This window comes from Perognathus longimembris, chromosome 2 (genome assembly GCF_023159225.1).
Source record: "Perognathus longimembris pacificus isolate PPM17 chromosome 2, ASM2315922v1, whole genome shotgun sequence".
Classification (NCBI taxonomy): Eukaryota; Metazoa; Chordata; class Mammalia; order Rodentia; family Heteromyidae; genus Perognathus; species Perognathus longimembris.
The window spans coordinates 52,854,539-52,871,943 of record NC_063162.1 but is presented as its reverse complement, the minus strand read 5'-3'; positions in this window follow the sequence as shown (position 1 = coordinate 52,871,943).

Below are 17,405 nucleotides of genomic sequence, written 5' to 3'. Positions count from 1 at the left end.
TCTTTCCCTGTGCACAGTGGCTGGGCTGACAGCCGGGTGGAGAAGAAAACTAGACGTCAGGGAAATCAGTCAGAGACAAATCGATTCCCTTTAGAGGTGAGAAAAAGCAGATGCTGCGGCTGCTGGTGGCCTGTTAGGCCAGGAGCCACGTCCCTCCCGCCCTCACCCTGGCTGCCGCCCCCACCCCCACCCCTGCCTTTGTTAGGGGCCCTGCTGCTGCCGCCTGCGGCCTAAGGCCTTCCACTAGCAAGGCACTGCCTGTGTGGAGCACCATGCTGGTGCCAGGCCAGCTTGGGTTTGTGTGTGTGTGTGTGTGTGTGTGTGTGTGTGTGTGTGTGTGTGTGTGAAGGCAGGGACATTACCCTGTCCCTGAATTTGAGAGCCTGCTTAGGTGTCTGTATCACTGTTACTGTGGGAAAGCGGATGGGGGACCCTTGCCTGGGTCTTGTTGACCCCTTAGTTGTTGGGTTGGACTTCATTGCAGGCTATCCCTTGCACCCCCTTTTCCATTGGGCGGTGCCTCCCAAAACAGATCAGAAACCCAAGATGGTTGCATAGGGACAGAGACTCTTCTGTGTGCCAAGGTGGGCTTTCAAAGTGGTCCCAGATTCTGGGTCAGACACTGGGTTGTCAGGGAGCCATAAACCTTCCCTTCCTTCCTTCCTTCCTTCCTTCCTTCCTTCCTTCCTTCCTTCCTTCCTTCCTTCCTTCCTTCCTTCCTTCCTCCCTCCCTCCCTCCCTCCCTCCCTCCCTCCCTCCCTCCCTTCCTCCCTTCCTTCCTTCCTTCCTTCCTTCCTTCCCTCCCTTCTCTCTCTCCTTCTTTCCTAACTTTTTTCAAACACTGATACTGGGATTTGAACTCAGGTCCCCCCATCTCTCTCTCTCTCTCTCTGTGTTTCTCTGCCTCTCTTGTGGCTTTTTCCACTCACAGCTGACACTCTACCACCTAAGCCATGCTTCCAGTTCTGTTTTTTTTTCCCCTGGGTAACTGGAGATAAGAGTCTCTCAGATTTGTTTGCCAAGTCTGACTTCAAACCTTGATCCTCAGATCTCAGGCTCCTGAGTAGCTAGGAGTCCCAGTGTGAGCCATCAGTGATACCTTCAAGGAACCTGACACCTGGCTGGGTAGCACAGTGACTCCACAGAGAATGAGAGGTGCAAATGGTGAGAGTGATAGAAGGTCTCCACATCCAACCAGCCTCCTCACCATCAACATTCTTGGGCCCCTTCCTCCCAAGGCTTGCCACTCCCAGCTTCGGTTAAGTCCTTCCTGTGGATGTGCCTCGATGTTCTGCTGGCCCCTGCCACCCCTCCCAGGCCCTGTCCCTGCACTCTGGGACTGCCACCACCTCTCCTCTGCACTATCCTGCAATGCCTGAGGGTCCCTTCTCAGACAGCCAGGCTCTATCTGGCCTGGATGCCCATGCCCTGCCCTTTGATCGGGAAGGACCGGAGGCTGGCGTGGAAATGGCCTTTCTGCAGTTTGGAGATTTCTCAAAAACAAAAACAAATCCCAGAACTATCTTGAGATCCAGTGATACTGCTCTCGGGCATTAATCTAGAATATTACAAGTCAGGATACCGTAAAGACACTCCATATCCATGTTCCTTGCTGCCCTACTCACCATAGCCACATTATGGAAACAACCCAGATGCCCTACAATGGATGAGGAGATTGCAGGGGGGAAAAAAAGAAAACAAAGAATAAAAGAAAAAATATATTTGCAATGTAGACACAATGGAGTTTTGCTCATTTATCAGAAAGAATAATATTATGTCACTTGCAGGGAAATGGATAGACCTAGAAACAAAAATATGTTACTGAAGCAACTGAAGCTCAGAGAGACAAACAAGCACATGATTTCTCTTGTATGAAGAAGCTAGATCTAAAATACAAACTTACATGATAACGCACGCAGAGTTATATTCATATGCACATGAATTGACTAAAGGTATATGTAAGGAAGGAGTTCCATGGTGTAACTCCTGTGAACAACTGCTGTTTAATAAGACGAATAGGCAAAAGCTAAAACATGTTTTGCCCCAAGGGTTGGAGGCAATAAGGACAGGGAGGGAGGGTACAGGAACAGAGGGAGGAAGGGTGAGCAAATACAGTCACTATAATCAATGTACATTATGCAAGAGAAGCACTCAAGGGAAAGGATGGAACTGAGAGAGATGGGCAGGACCATGGAAGGGGTGACATTGATCAAGATACACTGTATCAGAATCTGACTTGTGGAATTGAAATCCCTTTGTACAACTACGGAAAGTGAAAATAAAAGAAGAGGCCATTCTGGGGCTTGGCTGTGTCATGCCTCTGTCAGCAGAGACCCCACCAGGACCTTTGAGACACTGCTTTTCCCACCCAGGCACATTCTGACGTATCACTTGCCTGAGCGGGTCATGGTCTATATCTGGAACTTACACTGAGAAACCTGTGGTTCCAGCCCTTGGCTATGTGTCCATGGACAGGCAGTAAGCCTCTCTGGACTCTGTGTTCTCCTTCTGGTAAAGTGATGAGGACCCAGTGGAGTTCCGCAGGCAACAGGTTAGACAGCTGCTGGGAGGAGCAAGAACAGATGTGTTTTGACCCCTGGTGGTCAGGGGGTTAGCTCAGGGAACTCTTTCCAGGCCCCACCCCTGGCCTGGATTCCCAGTGTCTAGCCAGATGGGAGAAGCCAAAAGTCGATCTATAAACACCGATTGAATGGATTTGGGGGCCAAGTCCTGTTGTGGGCAGACAGCCTTTGGCACAGTGCCTAGACGGCAGGATGCCTTTGAAGAAAGGATTGTCAACAGAGGGCATAGTGGCCGGGAGGGTGAGGATGTGGCTGGGTATCTCCGTCCCCAGGGAGCTCAGAGGACCTGTGGGGTAGGACAGGAGAATGAGTCCTGATTCTGCTTCTGGCCTGTTCCTGGCCTTCCTGTTTATCCTCAATAAATCGAGCTCCGGAGCTCTGTGACTTTGAAGACTATTTCCTGCTGTGATATTAATTCCAACACTAATAATAACAGTAGCGGTAGAGGCAGGAGCAAGCATTCTAATGTTAGCTGCACCTGTCAAGGGCCAGGCACAGAGCAGGCCTTACTCTGGCTGATGACGTCAATCCTAGTGAGCCCTCCGCTGCTCCCTGAGTGCTCCCTGTGGTGTCCTGAGAAGACTGATCCTCAGCACCACGGCCTGGGTCCCTGAGACAGGGCAGAAGTCAGACTGAAAATGTCAAGGTCGGAAAGGCCATCTGATCTCAAGGAGTGGGAGGCTGGAGGAAGACTCCACTCTGGTGACCTGGCTGAAATCAAATCAGTGGGTTGCAGGTAGAGCTGGGGGTGTACTGTGGAACTTTCTGGAGTCAGGAGTTTCTGAGGCATCAGGAACACAGTGCTTGGAGCTGGGGCTTGAGCATCATGCAGCAAACCTCTGTCCTCTGCCTTCGTACTCCCCCATCCTGTTTCTCTTCTCTTCCCCCCATGTCTCTACCTCTTTCTGTTCCATTCTGACTCTTGCCTTCCCTTCTTCCTGTCTGTGTGTCTGGCCTGAACCTCAGACCTTGTTCTTTACAGATGTGCTCTTCACAGATGGAGTCTTCGTGGATGGCCTCAGCAATCCCCTTGGCTTCTTGTTCTTTGCTGCTTGCCCAAGTCATGGTCCACAGAGCAGGCCATCTTTTCAGCCCTTTCTCATTTCCCACACCACCATCTGCCCCTGGATTGGCTGCTCATTGGTCAGGTTCTACCCATCATCTAATCAGTGGCCATGAGTAGAGCTCTTCCTGCAGTTCCATTTCCCAAGCCTGGCCTCACTCTTAGAGAATGAGAAGATCCCCAAAGTAGAATTGTTCTTGATATTTACATACGTTTGATAGTTATTAAATGAGAATTTGAAACAGAATTTTCCACTTCATATTAATATAATGTGTTTTTATTTAAAAAACTTTTCTAAAATGAAGAAACATCAGAAGAGTGGCATCACTTTTTGAAAAATGAATTAATTCAATTGTTTTTATGTCAGTACTAAGGCTTGAATTCAAGGCCTGGGAGCTCTGTTTCTGATCTTTTTTTCACTCAAGGCTGGTGCTCTACCACTTGAATAACATCTGCATTTCTGGCTCTCCGCCCCCCTGGTTAATTGGAGATAAGAGTCTCACAGATGTTCCTTCTCAGGCTGAGCTTCAAACCAGGATCCTCACACCTCAGCCTCCTGAGTAGCTAGGATTGGCATTACCTTTAGTTTTTGTGAATCTCCGTTTTGTTTATGAGGACTGGTTCTGTACTTCATCTATTGAGGTCTCATGGTGTGCTTTCAAAAGGAAAAACATGAAAGGCAGATAACATCTTCTAATTGTCACAGACCTCTGTAAGAAGCAAAGTCTTAGCACTTGGTCCCCTGCTGGACCTCTTCCCTTAGCTGACAGGGGCTGCATCAACCCAGTAAACAGCCCAGGGCAAGACCTGATTTCCTGTGCTGGGAGATGCAGGATCTATGGCTGTTGGGGTACAGCAGCCTCCTGGAGGCTGCAGGAGACGAAGGGAGCCCTGACAGATGGCCATGTTGGGAGGTAGAAAGAAGAGAGAAGGCTTCTGGCAGAAGGAAGGTCTGGGCACATCTTCAAAGGGGCAGAAGGAGGCCTAGGGCACAGGCTTGCTGAGTCCTTCAGAGACCAGAGCCTGGCAAGGTCACAGGCCCACCCAAATGAAGTTGTTTTCTCTGGTGCTACTAACCTTCCTTGTGTGCTGGAGTTAAGCGAGTGTGCTGTGAAACCTCATGCCTTGAACAAGGCTGTAATGGTGCCTGAGGCTTGGACTTGCTCTACACTTTGATCAGGTGTGAGCACTTTGGATGGGTGGCGATCAGGGTGGATGGCGAAGGGGCTTGAGAAGGACCCTGGAACTCCCCTCTCACAGGAAGGAGGGTGATGTCCTGGTCCAGCCTGGATCCCCAGATGTGAGCCTCAGTGAGTGACAGCAGTCTTCTCATGGCCTTGGGTCTTTCCATGTTCTTGTGGGACATGATGGACACAGGGATTGGTGGCAGGTACTCTGCTCCCCAATCCAGCAGAGTTGGAGGATCAGAGCTCCGTGGGTGGAGGGCTCAGCTCAGGGCTGGGCGAAGGCCGTTGACACCATGGACTGTCTGAGCCCTCCCCTCAGGTTCCTGGCCTGTGACACACAGGGGATGCCTCCAGGTCCTGTGGTTAAATGTGATGAATGCACAAGGAGGGAATGAGAAGGTGAGTGTGTGGTCACCTTGGGGCCAGCTCTGCGGGGCCTGAGCTCCATTCGGAGCTCTGTTCATATCACCTGTTCACAGCCACAGACCAGGTCCTGGGTTACAGGAGTTACCAGTGTCTGTTAGATGAAAAAGTAACAAGTGAAGACATTGGCGGCTGAGATGGAATCCGTCCCTTCCCTGGGCCAGATCTAATCCAACCACTTGGTTTTATGATGGAGAAACAAAGATGCAGAGAAGGCCTGTGTTCAAGGCCACACAGCAAGTTAGTGCCTGAGCTAGATTCCGACTCAAGTCCTGCTTCCCTTGCCCATGGCACCAGCAGTGAGGAAGGCCTGGTGCATGTCAGGAAGGAGTTGGGCGTCCTCCATGTTGAGTGTGCATTTGCATACAGGTACACATCTACATGTGTGCATGGATATGCATGTGTATGTGCATTAGTCTGGGAAGCCAGGGACTCAGCTTCCCAGGGCTGCTGCTGCTTCTGGAAGGCCCATGGCTGACCTGCCTGTCCCTCTGCATGCTTCCTCTTACTTGTTGGGATTCTAGAGCAGCCTGAACTCCCCAAGGAAGGCTGCATCTTCCAGATGAAGCCTATCTACGATGAAGTCCTGGCAGGCCCACAGGGCCTTTAGAGAGAGCCTGGCTGGAGATGGGGAGCAGGGGATTAGCAGAGCTTGGGGGAGGGACTTTGCCCTCTTTTCTTCCCCTCCTACCAACCTCTTCCAGGCCAGGTGACCCTATTGTGGCTTTCAGCTTTGTTGACAAAGGCTGCTGGAAATAGATGGTTTGACTTGTGGAGCAGTAGCTGGCCAGAAATGCAGTCTCAGCTCAATGGAAGAGTGCTTGCCTGGTTTGCCTGAAGTCTTGGGTTCCATGCCCAGTATGAATGTGTGCATCGTTATGTTCTCTCTCTCTCTCTCTCTCTCTCTCTCTCTCTCTCTCTCTCTCTGTCACACACAAACACACACACACACACACACACACACATACACACAGAGAAAAAGACAGAGGAAGACAGAGAAAGAGATATCCAGCCCCACCCATGCTCTCAAATTAAAAGCTTTGTAAGTGGGACCCTACAATCCATGTTTACAAGTCCTCTTCTGATGTTTCTGAAACTTGAAGAATTGCCGATTTATGATATTTTTCAACAAAAAAGATGGCATTCAGTAGGGCTGGAACAAAAGGGGGTGGGTGTTTTCTGATGGGACCTAGAAACCTATTCAAGCTGTTCTCTTATCCATCCATCCACCTACCCATATGCTTACCCATCCACCCCCTCCCCCACACTTGTTTTCACTTAGTAGACAATGTGAGTTGCACCTAGAAATTGAAATGGGAACTCTTGGGACCCTGCCCCTCCCCAACTTGCCTGGAGGTATCTCTGCATGCTGGGGAAGATGACGTTCTGCCCCCTTGATTTCCCTGGAGGACCAGGGTTCCTCAGGCCAGTCACTTGCATGCATCTGAAACCATCACTGGGCTCCCCAGCATAGTGTGTCCCGGGAGGAAGGGGGAGGGACCAGCATGTGCATGGCATTGGCTGTGGGCCAAGTGTTTTCACACATGTCATGGCATTTCCCCTCCCAACCTCCCTTCACACTCCATATTATTATTCTCATTTTACAGCTAAGGAAACCAAGGCTCAAAAAGACCAAGGCTACTGAGCTTACAGGCAGAGCTGAGACAGGAAACAAAGCCAGCCTCTGGTGACCCCAGAATCAGTGCCCTTTCTTATGTCATCTTCTTCTTGGTGCATGTATTTCTAAGAGCAGGCAGATGGAGCAATTCTTTTGTTGTTGTTGTTGTTTTATGCTGCCTGTGAGTAGTGAGTTTCTTGTCAGTGGAGCTATGCAAGCAGAGTCTGAGAATCCTTGAGGCTGTGGTGATGGTCTTGTGTAAATACAGAGGGCAAGCCTGAGATGAGATGACCTTTGAGGGTCCTCTGCCTCCAAGATGAGCCTGTCCCTGGGTCTGTGCCCTGTGGATGCGACTCTGCAAGTAGCTATGTGTCATCTGTGGATGCTCTGAGGGGACCCTGCCAGCTCCTGAGCAGGAAGCAAGTCCCCAAAGCTGTAATTAGAGCCAGAGCCACAGGCCTGAGAGGTGCTTGCCACAGCTTCAAGTTCCGACTCGCCATCTGGAGAAGGCCTGGGAGAGGACCCGGTGAGTCAGGTTCTCAGATCCGCTGGCTCCAGGCATGTGGCACCCCTACCCCACCCATCCCCGGAAAGGAAACTGGGAGCCTCCTGGCATCTGGGTTTCACATATGTTCTCTTCTCTGAACCTCCGTGGAACCCTAGGAGGGAGAAAAACACCCGCCATTCTGCAAGTGCTGAGCATAAAGCTCTAAGCATCACCTGACTCATTCAAGCCCACCTTGTCACAGCAGTCAGGGGACCAGAGCCCCCCACCTTGGTGAAGGCCCAGTCAAATGCTAGGGGAGGATATCAGAGCCAAAATGGGGTCCAGCAGGTCAGGGGGCTCAGGCAGTGGAGGTATGTGTGGACTGAATCTTCCACCCAGGGATGGGGCCCTGTGATGGATTTCTGCCAGGCTGTTGAGCAACTCATGGAAATTGTGGGGATTAAAAACAAAACAAAACTACAGCCAGCACCAGTGGCTCATGCTTTTAACCCTAGCTACTCAGGAGGCAGGGAGCTGAGGATAGTAATTTGAAGCCAGTTTAGGCAGAAAAGTCTATATGAGATGATGATCTGTAATGAACCACACCCAAAAAGCTGGAAATGGAGCTGTGGCTCAAGTGGTAGAGTGCTAGCCTTGAGCACACACCTTAAGAGACAGCTCTCAAGCCTTATGCCTGTGCGCACGAGCACATACACGCGACAAATATATACATACATGCATGGTTATAGATTCTCGGACACCCCTCCTCCTGTGGAGTGGTTGGCTTTCTGTCCCCTCCCACTATACGAGCTAACCTGAGACTTCTTGTTGAGGGTGACATAAGGGACCCCAACTTAATAAACACTGCGCCCCCCTGTGTTGTTACTGAGCAACGAGAAGTCATGGCCCAGGCCACCTCCTGGGGGGAAAGCTGTGGCTGTCTGCCTCACTCAAACTCAGCTATCTGGTTTTCTTGGCTGTTTGAGTTTCCCCACATACTGTGGAGCACAGCCACCTATTCCTGTCATGCTGTGTCCGCACCCTCAACCTGCAGAAATGGAATATGTGATAAAATTGCTAGCCAGGTGCTGGTGGCTCACACCTGTAATCCTAGCCACTCAGGAGGCTGAGATCTGAGAATTTTGGTTCAAAGCCAGCCTGGGCAGGAAAGTCTATGAGGTACGTATCTCCAAATGACTACCAGAAAATGGGAAGTGGTGCAGTGGCTCGAAGTGGTAGAGCACTGGTCTTGAGTGAAAGAGCTCAGGGACAGTGCCAAAGCCCTGAGTTCAAGCCCCACAACTGACCAATAAATAAATAAATAAATAAATAAACAAATAAACAAAATTGCTTTGTGCACTGAAGAGCTGAGTGACTTATAATTCAGGAATTGGAAGTGCCACGTGGTTATATTGAAGGACACTATCTTCCTCCATGCACCTGGGCTGGGCTCACACTCCTGGGGGGAGGGGGAGCATAATTGGTGCATGGTGGAATAGGAGGTTCTGTATCTCTGGGGGGGAGGGGGAGTCAGAGCTCTCTGCTCATAGCCCCCTGAGAGTCAGGATGCCCAACTTCTGTAGGATCAGCCTTGGGTGTGGCTTAGAGGCCTAGCCCCTACCAACCTCCTCTTTGCTAGGAGGTTGCAGGCACACAGCTGAGCCCAGGTCCCTCGGGATGTTCCATAAGATCCTGAGCTCTTACCTCTGGCAGCACTGTCAGAGCTATTTCTCCTCATGTACCATTTCTTCTGGAACCTTCCTCTTGGATCCACCAGGTCTTCTGGCTGATTTACCTGATCTCTTCCTCCTTTTTTGCTCTCTCCTGTCTTTCTGGGGGGAGGACCTTCTGGTGGGCTAGATTGGGGGCACTTTTGTTTGGGTCTCAGTTTCCCCATCTGTAAGATGAGGAGGTGGATTGATTGATGTCATGGGGTCGGTTTTCATATGAAGAGGGGCTTGTCCAAGGATGTGTGCAGCCCCTCTGCACCCTGGGCCTGCCTTGGGGGGAAGGACCCAGGAGACCCTTTGTCCCAAGTCTGGAGCAACTGGGTGCAGCCCCTGAAAGCAGGGAGGGGCGCCAGCCAGGAGCCCAGCATGACCACACTCCACTCTGCCTCAGGTTGGTCCTGGAAGTGAGTCAGACGATCCCCCCTCCTGCCTGCCCCCACCCCTGCTCCCACCCTTGGCCTGGCTTCTGAAGCTGCTTCTAGGCTGTGGCTTAGGAAGGCTCTGGGCCAAGAGAGCCCCTTAGGACCCCAACTACTGGAGATAAAGCCCCCATCACATCTGCTTCTGCTGAGTCTTGGTAGGCCAGGTTTCCCTGGCCTTCAGGTCTATGTAAGACCTCACTTCCTCCAGGCAGCCCTCTCTGATGTCCTCCTCCTGTCCCCCCACAGGCTCTGGGGTCACCCTCAGGGGACTCTCTCTAGAGCTGCCTGTATACCTGTCTGGTCCTTCTCTGAAAGGCCTTAGATCTTCAGCCCCAAGTGGGACCAAGTCCCTGGCTGTCCTGCTTGCTTCTGCTTCCCCTGTGCTCTGACTGGACGCTGGCTCAAAGACACAGGCGACACAAACAATAAAATATCTGTGTATTTGTGGTACTGGGAATTGAATCTAGGGCCTCATGCTAGAGGCAAGTGCTCTACCACTTAACTCACAGCCTCAGCCCATGTATTTTCTTTTCCTTTGGTATCACTGGGGCTTGAACTCAGGGTCTTGGTAGGCAGGCACCTTCTGCTGAGCCACACCTCCAGCAAATTTTAACCAGGACATAATGCCAAGAGCAATGTTGCTGTATGTTTTAAACATACCATCCTCATCTGCCTGCACCTTAAGCTAGGCCAGCTAAGGATGTGCTTCTTAGCATACAAGTTTGCTCTCCACTGAACAACTTTGCCTGAATTCACCCCCACACACACACCAAAACAAAAAACAAAACAAAAAACAAAAACTCAAAACATTGCCATCAGACTTGTCCTTATACCTAGTCTGAGAATTTCATTTCATAATGACAACTGCCAGGGAGAATGTCTGCTTTACACCCCAAAACAGTTTTCATAAGCATCAAACTTTATATAGTTATTTATTCATGTCACAGATACCGTAGGACTGATCAGGTTCCCCTATTGCACTTGCTTCCAGGAAGCTCAGGCCTAAGGTTGGTGTGGTTTTTTTTTTTTTTTTTTTGCTTGGTTTTTAATTTCAAAACAGTGCTGAAGATATTGTAGTCTTAATTTCTGAATTAGCTAGATTTTTGGTTCATTGACTCTCCCTTCCTCTGTTCCTATTCATTCCTAGTTTATGTTTTATTGTGATGCTTTACATTGCCTTAAAAATCCCTGTGGATTGGGGCAAGCTCAAAGTCATTTTGAGGGAGAGGGGGGAGCAAAACAAGACATACAGAGTACTTTGTAGCACAGTTCCCCTGGGCTGAACGAGGCCTCAACTTACAAGCTGATAAGCTGATACTGGGCCTGCTCTTCCCACAGAGGCCTATAGCACCTCAGTCTCTGGTCACTTGCACCCCTCAGGACCCTCTGCTTGAGTGACACTGCCCTGTATTCTCCCTGGAGGTATGTCTCACTCTCCCATGAGGCCAGGGTGCTTGGAGCTGGTCAGTTTGCAGATGGTGCTAGTAGGGGACTCTCTGGAACACCCACCTTGACCTTCAGCCTGACCTCAAGACAGCTAGAACCTCAGTGTGGCCTCACACACGTACTTGGATTCTGGGGGCCTGCGTTTTGTCATCTGTTGTGTGGGACCTGAGTGCTCAGCCACCTCCCTCTCTGGCTGTCATGATAACCAGAATTTATTTTTTCTAAAATATTCCCCAACTCACATCTGAAATGGCACCTGCAGCAATTCCCCAGGGGAGCCCCGTGTCCCCCCCTCCTGCCACCTCTCTCACTGCTGAATGCCACAAAGCCTTCTAGGAAAACGGCACCGCAGCGGCATTGGAATCCACCAAGCCATGATGGCACTTGGCATTGGAAATCTCCCGAGGTGGGGGGCTTTCTAATCACTGTCTGAGCTTTTATTCATGGAGCAGAATGGGCTAAGGTTTAGTCAAGTTCTCTAAGTGTTTCCTGAGTGCCTGGCTCCTTGCTCAGCCCCTGCCCATGTTAGAACTGGAGATGTCACATGCCACTGTGCCAGGCAGCCCTGAACTCCAGATCCCAGCTCCTACTCCTCAGCTCCTAGGGGATCTTGGTCAAGTCACCCCTCCTCTCTGGTCTCCAGTTGTCTTGAGTGATGTGGGATATTTGACGAGAAAATGTAGAGTTTTATTAACAGTGCCAGCCTGGAGCTGTCCCTGAGATTCCTCTGCGCAAGGCTACTGCTCTACTAATTGAGTCACAGTGCCACTTCTGGCTATTTTTTGGAGTAGTTTATTGGAGATAAAAGTTTCACGGCCTTTCCTACCCTGGCTGGCTTTGAACTCCCATCCTCAGATCTCAGCTACCTGAGTAGCTAGGATTATAGGCATGAGCCACCAGTGCTAGTCTTTCTGTAATTTTCTTTCCTTTTTTTTTTTTTTTTTCTGGTCCTGGGGCTTGAACTCTGGGCTGGATGGTGCTGTCCTTGAGTCTCTTTGTGCTCAAGGCTAGTGCTCTACCAGTTGAGCCACAGTACAACTTCCAGCTTTTTTAAATTGGAGATAAGAGTCTCACAGACTTTTCTGCCCAAGCTGGCTTCAAACCATGATCCTCAGATCTCAGCCTCCTGAGTAGTTAGGATGACAGGTATGAGCTACCGGCACCCTGTTCTTACTGTAATTTTTAAAAATAATTTTATTATTATTAAGGTGTTGTACAGAGGAGCTACCATTTCATAAGTCATGCAATGATAATGGGTACATTTCTTTTTTTTTTCTTTTGGACAATGCCACCCCTTCCTTTGCTTTACCCATGTCTCCCCCTCCCATTTCTGCCTAAATGTTACATAGTTGATTTTCTACATAGTATATACTAAATAGCATGATTGTATTTGTTCAGCTTCCCTCCCTCCCCCTCCTTTCTTCCCTCCCTCCCTCTCTCTCCTCCTACTTTCTTTTCTGTGCACCCTGCCAAGAAAAAAACAAAAACCTCAAAGCAAAACAAACGCCACCATCACCACCACCACCAATAAAGTAACAATAAAAACAACAACAAAAAATGTTTCCATTTCCTGGAGTCTGATTCAATAAATAGTATTTTAAATGTTCAGAGAAGTTACACCTTCGGGTTCCTCCCCTAATGGAATCCTCCTTTAGTCTGACAGTGTGTGAATACCTAGAGTCCTGCATAAGTTATCATGTCCAGTTATATTTTAGACCTAGCTTCCACATATGAGAGAAAACATATACCATTTGTCTCTTTGAGTTTGGCTTATCTCACTTAGCATAATTTGTTCTATATCCATCTGGGGGCATAGAAAACCTCTGATCCTACAGCCATCATAGTTTGGTAATGGTCCCCGAGCTTGGGGCAGGGAGGGTGGCATGCATATGATACTGAGGGCACCCAGGGAGAGAGTAGCTTCTAGTCCTTGACAATGACTTCCTAGAACAGCAGTGAGACTTGCTCACCCAGGAAAGCATGCAGGAGAACAGGAGATGGCCCTGCCAGGGTTCACAGGAGACAGGACTTGCATATTTCTGCTCCCTACTGGGACCCTTCCCTTCATTCCTCCTGGTGGCCTTTCCACGAAGGAACGTGGCACCTTCGGATGAGGTTCATGGAAAGAGAAGGGCTGGGCAGGTTTGGTTAATTCTTTGGATGTGAAGACAGCTGTAGCAACCTGGCAAGGTGAAAATTCCAGGCAGGGCATATGCCTACTGTGAAGATGGTAGAGAGAGAGTGGAGGTCTGTCATCCAACTACCCCACACTTCACATCCTGTCGCTCTCAGGGAAGTCTCTACTGGCCAGGGGTCTGTGTTGGGGATGGGAAAGCAGTGCCAACCCAGAAATTGGGCGGGGGGGGTTGCATCTCTGGTAGCAGAGACCAGGCTTGAGGGGCGGAGAAGACAGGAACAAGGCTATTTAGGCAGTCTGGGTGACAGCACAGGCAGGTGGCACTAACCGTCCAGGCAAGAATGGACTTTATCTTTTTAAATCTTTTCCTTTTTTATTGTTATTATATAGATAAAGTACAAAGGGGTTACAGTTACAAAAGTCAGATAAAGAGTACACTTCTTTTTGGACAATGTCACCTCTTCCCTTGCTTTCCCTCCCAGTTTTTCCTTCCTATTCCCACCCAGAAGTTGTATAGTTCATTTCCTACATAGTGTCTAGTGAGTACCACTGCTGCATTTGTTCACCCTTTGTTGTTCCCTAAGAGTGGGCTTTAGATGTGGCCAGGATGTGTGGAGTTTCCATCAGGTCCTTGTCCGCTATGGGCTCTGGATGAGGCAGATCTTCTCCCTGTCCGCTGGTCTTCATTCTCCCCCTCTCCTCCTGTTGTACGCTCTGGGAGAAGGGCCCTGATGGACTGAATTAAATGATTCCCTTCGGGATTGACCAGGGTGATGCTGAGCTACTATTTCTGCAGAACTCACTAATGTGATATCTAACACAGGCCCCCACAAATCAAACACAATTTGATTGTTCTTATGGACGCTTAATGCTGGGCACTTCGGAAGGTACGCCACAGAGATCTCATAGCATCTGAAACCCTGGGCTGGAAGACTGAGATGCTGGGGGATAAGATCATCTGATGGCTTACAGGTGGTGTGGAGGGAGGAAGAGCGGCGGTGTGTACATCTGCACGCAGCTGCCTGGGCTTCCTCCCAGCCTGATGGTGCCTTCCAGGAGAGAGCAACCCACAGATCTGAAGACCAGGGGCAAGCTGCACTGCTTTGATGACTTTTACACCCTGAGAGTGCTTTATCACCCTTCTGCTGGAATCACAACTCTCTGCCCAGATTTAGTAGCCTGTGTAGAACGGGAGATGTAGCAGCCACTTGAAACCTGTGACCTCACAGGAAGGACTGGCTGGAGGTCAGATTCATCCCTTTACTAACCTCCTCACTGATTCAATCAGCAAACATTTCCCCATTAGTAGAGATGCTCCACCTGCTGGCAGTGGGCACCTTTGTAGTGGTTCTGACCCCAGGAGGATTTCAGATACCATTCCTCCACTTCAGTGGCTTGGGGTGCTAGAAGATCCCACTGTTGAGAACCCTGGGTTATGTCAGGAGCCCTTTTTGTTGTCTTGTAACCCTGTCCCACACCTTGAAAAACAAATAAACACCCCTCATTAGCCTCCTCTTGGCTGACCCCTGTATGCTGTACTACTGGGCCACACCCCAGCACTCCTCCCCCAACTATTGTATTTTGTTGTTGGTGGTTTTAGGGCTTGAACTCAGCCCTGAGCTCTTTTGCTCAAGGCTAGAGATCTGCCACTTTGAGCCACAGCTCCACTTCTGGTTTTTGAGTGGTTCATTGGAGATAAGAGTCTCACGGGGACTTTCCTGCCCAGGCTGGCTTTAAATGACAATCCTCAGATCTCAGCCTCCTGAGTAGCTAGGATGACACCGGAACAGGGCAAACCTTTGTGTTGTGTATATCCTTTCTCTCCTTCAATAAACAAAGACTCTGCACAAGGTGACTTGCTCTAGGCATAGTAATAAAGGAGCAACCACAGAGACAGGAAAACATTTGTGATGGAGTCCATGAGAGAGTGACTCCTGATGACAGTGGTGAACCCATAAGGAAACCCAAAGGCCCCAGGTGAGCGCAACCCTTTACCCACACGCCTCCTATGTACTTATTCTGGAGGGGGGAGCTGAACAGGACATGTGACGGCAAAGCAAGGCTGTGTGATAATTCTATTCCCAGATCGAATCACACACACGCTATCATCAGCGTGATTACCTTGGGGAACGGAGACAGGTGGTTTTATTAAATGAGACAATCTCACTAAAAGGAGGTCTTACATTAGACTTTGGGCCTTAAATAATATTAACGTCAAGAGCTGACAGACATTCAGTGCTGGGGTCTGAGAGCACACTGCTGGGGCGGGGGTGGCTTTGGGAGAGGCCCCTGGGGCTAGAGAGGTGGGAACAGGTGGGGAAGCCCCTGGCACAGTGACCGGCACCGTGCTTGGGCTATGGCTTTTTGGCTACTAAGCAAAGCAGTCCAGAATGAGCTGTTCTCTCAGATCAGCAGGTCTTGTCTTTCAGGTGGTGCTGGGGAGAGAGAACTGCTTTTTTTTTTTGCTCTGGGAACAGTGAGCCTAAAATCCAGCAGACCTCCAGTGGAGGAAGAATTGTTTTCGACATGAGATCCCTCCTCTTGGCCAGGCAGCCATAAGAGCCTGCAGGCTGGCTGAGGCCATATTCAGGGTCATCCTGGGAGTCCAGCCTAGCCACTGTGCTCTGGTTCAGGGCAGGGACCATAGAGGTGCAAAGGTCTGTGGCATATGTATTCAAGTCCTGCCTCGTCAGCCCTGGCACCTTGGCGGTGCTGTTTACTATCTTTGGACATCAGCTTCCTTGTCTGTCCAGCGCATTCACCGGTATATGTGAATTCTGGGGACAGATGGGTTAATCTAAGCAAAGCTCCAGAACAGTCTCTGGCACACAGAATGTGCCTAATTCATATTCTCTCCTTTTAATTATTATTACTATTTATTATTATTTTAAAATTTTATTGTTATTATAAAGGTGTTCAGAGGGGTTACAGTTACATAAATCAGGTAAAGAGTACATTTGTTTTGGGACAATGCCACTCACTCCTTCCCTTATTCTCTCCCAGTCTTTCCCTCTTGTCCCCACCTACAAGTTTTATAGTTCATTTTCAACACAGTGCCTAGTGACTACCACTGCTGTAGTTGTTCACCTTTTATCCCACCATTTCTGTGCCTCCCTTACATTCCCACAGATATATACATGAACAAATGAGACAGAAAGAAAAGAAAACAAAAACAGCAACAAAAAGAAAAAACCCTCTTGTTTCCATTTCTGGAGTTCATTTTTTAAAATTTTATTTATTTATTTTTATTTTTTTGCCAGTCCTGGGGCTTGAACTCTGGGCCTGGGTGCTGTCCTTGGACTTCTTTTGCTCAAGACTAGCACTCTACCACTTGAGCCACAGCACCACTGCTGGCTTTTTCCATGATTAATTGGCGATAAGAGTCTTGTGGACTTCCCTGCACAGGCTGGCTTCAAACCTTGATCCTCAGATCTCAGCCTCCTGAGCAGCTAAGATTACAGGAGTGAGCCACAGGCACCCGGCTTCCTGGAGTTCATTTCAATAAATATTATTTTATATGATCAGATGCACATAGGCAGTGCGCCTTTGTGGTCCTTTCCTAAGAGTGTCCTTTGGTTTCACACACAGTGAGCTGGAAGGAAGATACTCTTCAGAGTCATGTTCTCTTGAAGCTGTCTTGGTTCCAACCTCTCCTGCCACTAGCATATCACTATTACCATTTGGATCTGGAATGTTCCACAAAGGCCAAGGACCAATGTGTTGAAGGCTTGGTCCTTCACCTTGGGGTGCTACTGGGAGGCGGTAGAACCGGCATGAGGAAATTAGGCCACTGGGGGTGTGGCCTTTCTCTCTCTCTTTGCTTCCTGTCGCAAGGTGAACAGTTTGCTCTACCACATGCCCCTTACCATGATATGCAACCACTGTCCTCAGGCAACAGAGCCAATCAATCATGGACCGGAACCTATGAAATCATGAGACTAAATAAACCTTTCCTCCTTATAAGTTGATTTGTTTCAGATATTTGTTACAGTAACCAAAAGCTGATTTGCACAATCATTCACATCCAAATCTCCCCAAAAAAGGATTATAGGCTGCTGGAGGGTGAAATTCTCCAGACCCTTCAGGGCAGGGGGAAAACGCAGCTCAGAACTTATTCTAGTCATGTAGCACTGTAGCACTGGGCCTTGGTTTGTTCCCCCCCCCCCCCCCGCCCCCAGAGCATCATGGGAAGCTTCAGGGCGGGGCGGGGCTGATGCTGTGTGTTATAGATATGGATGCATCCTGGGGTGGGTAAGGGGAGTTCTGCATGGAGGTGGATAAATGCCGCTTGCTCTGGAAGTGTGCTCAGT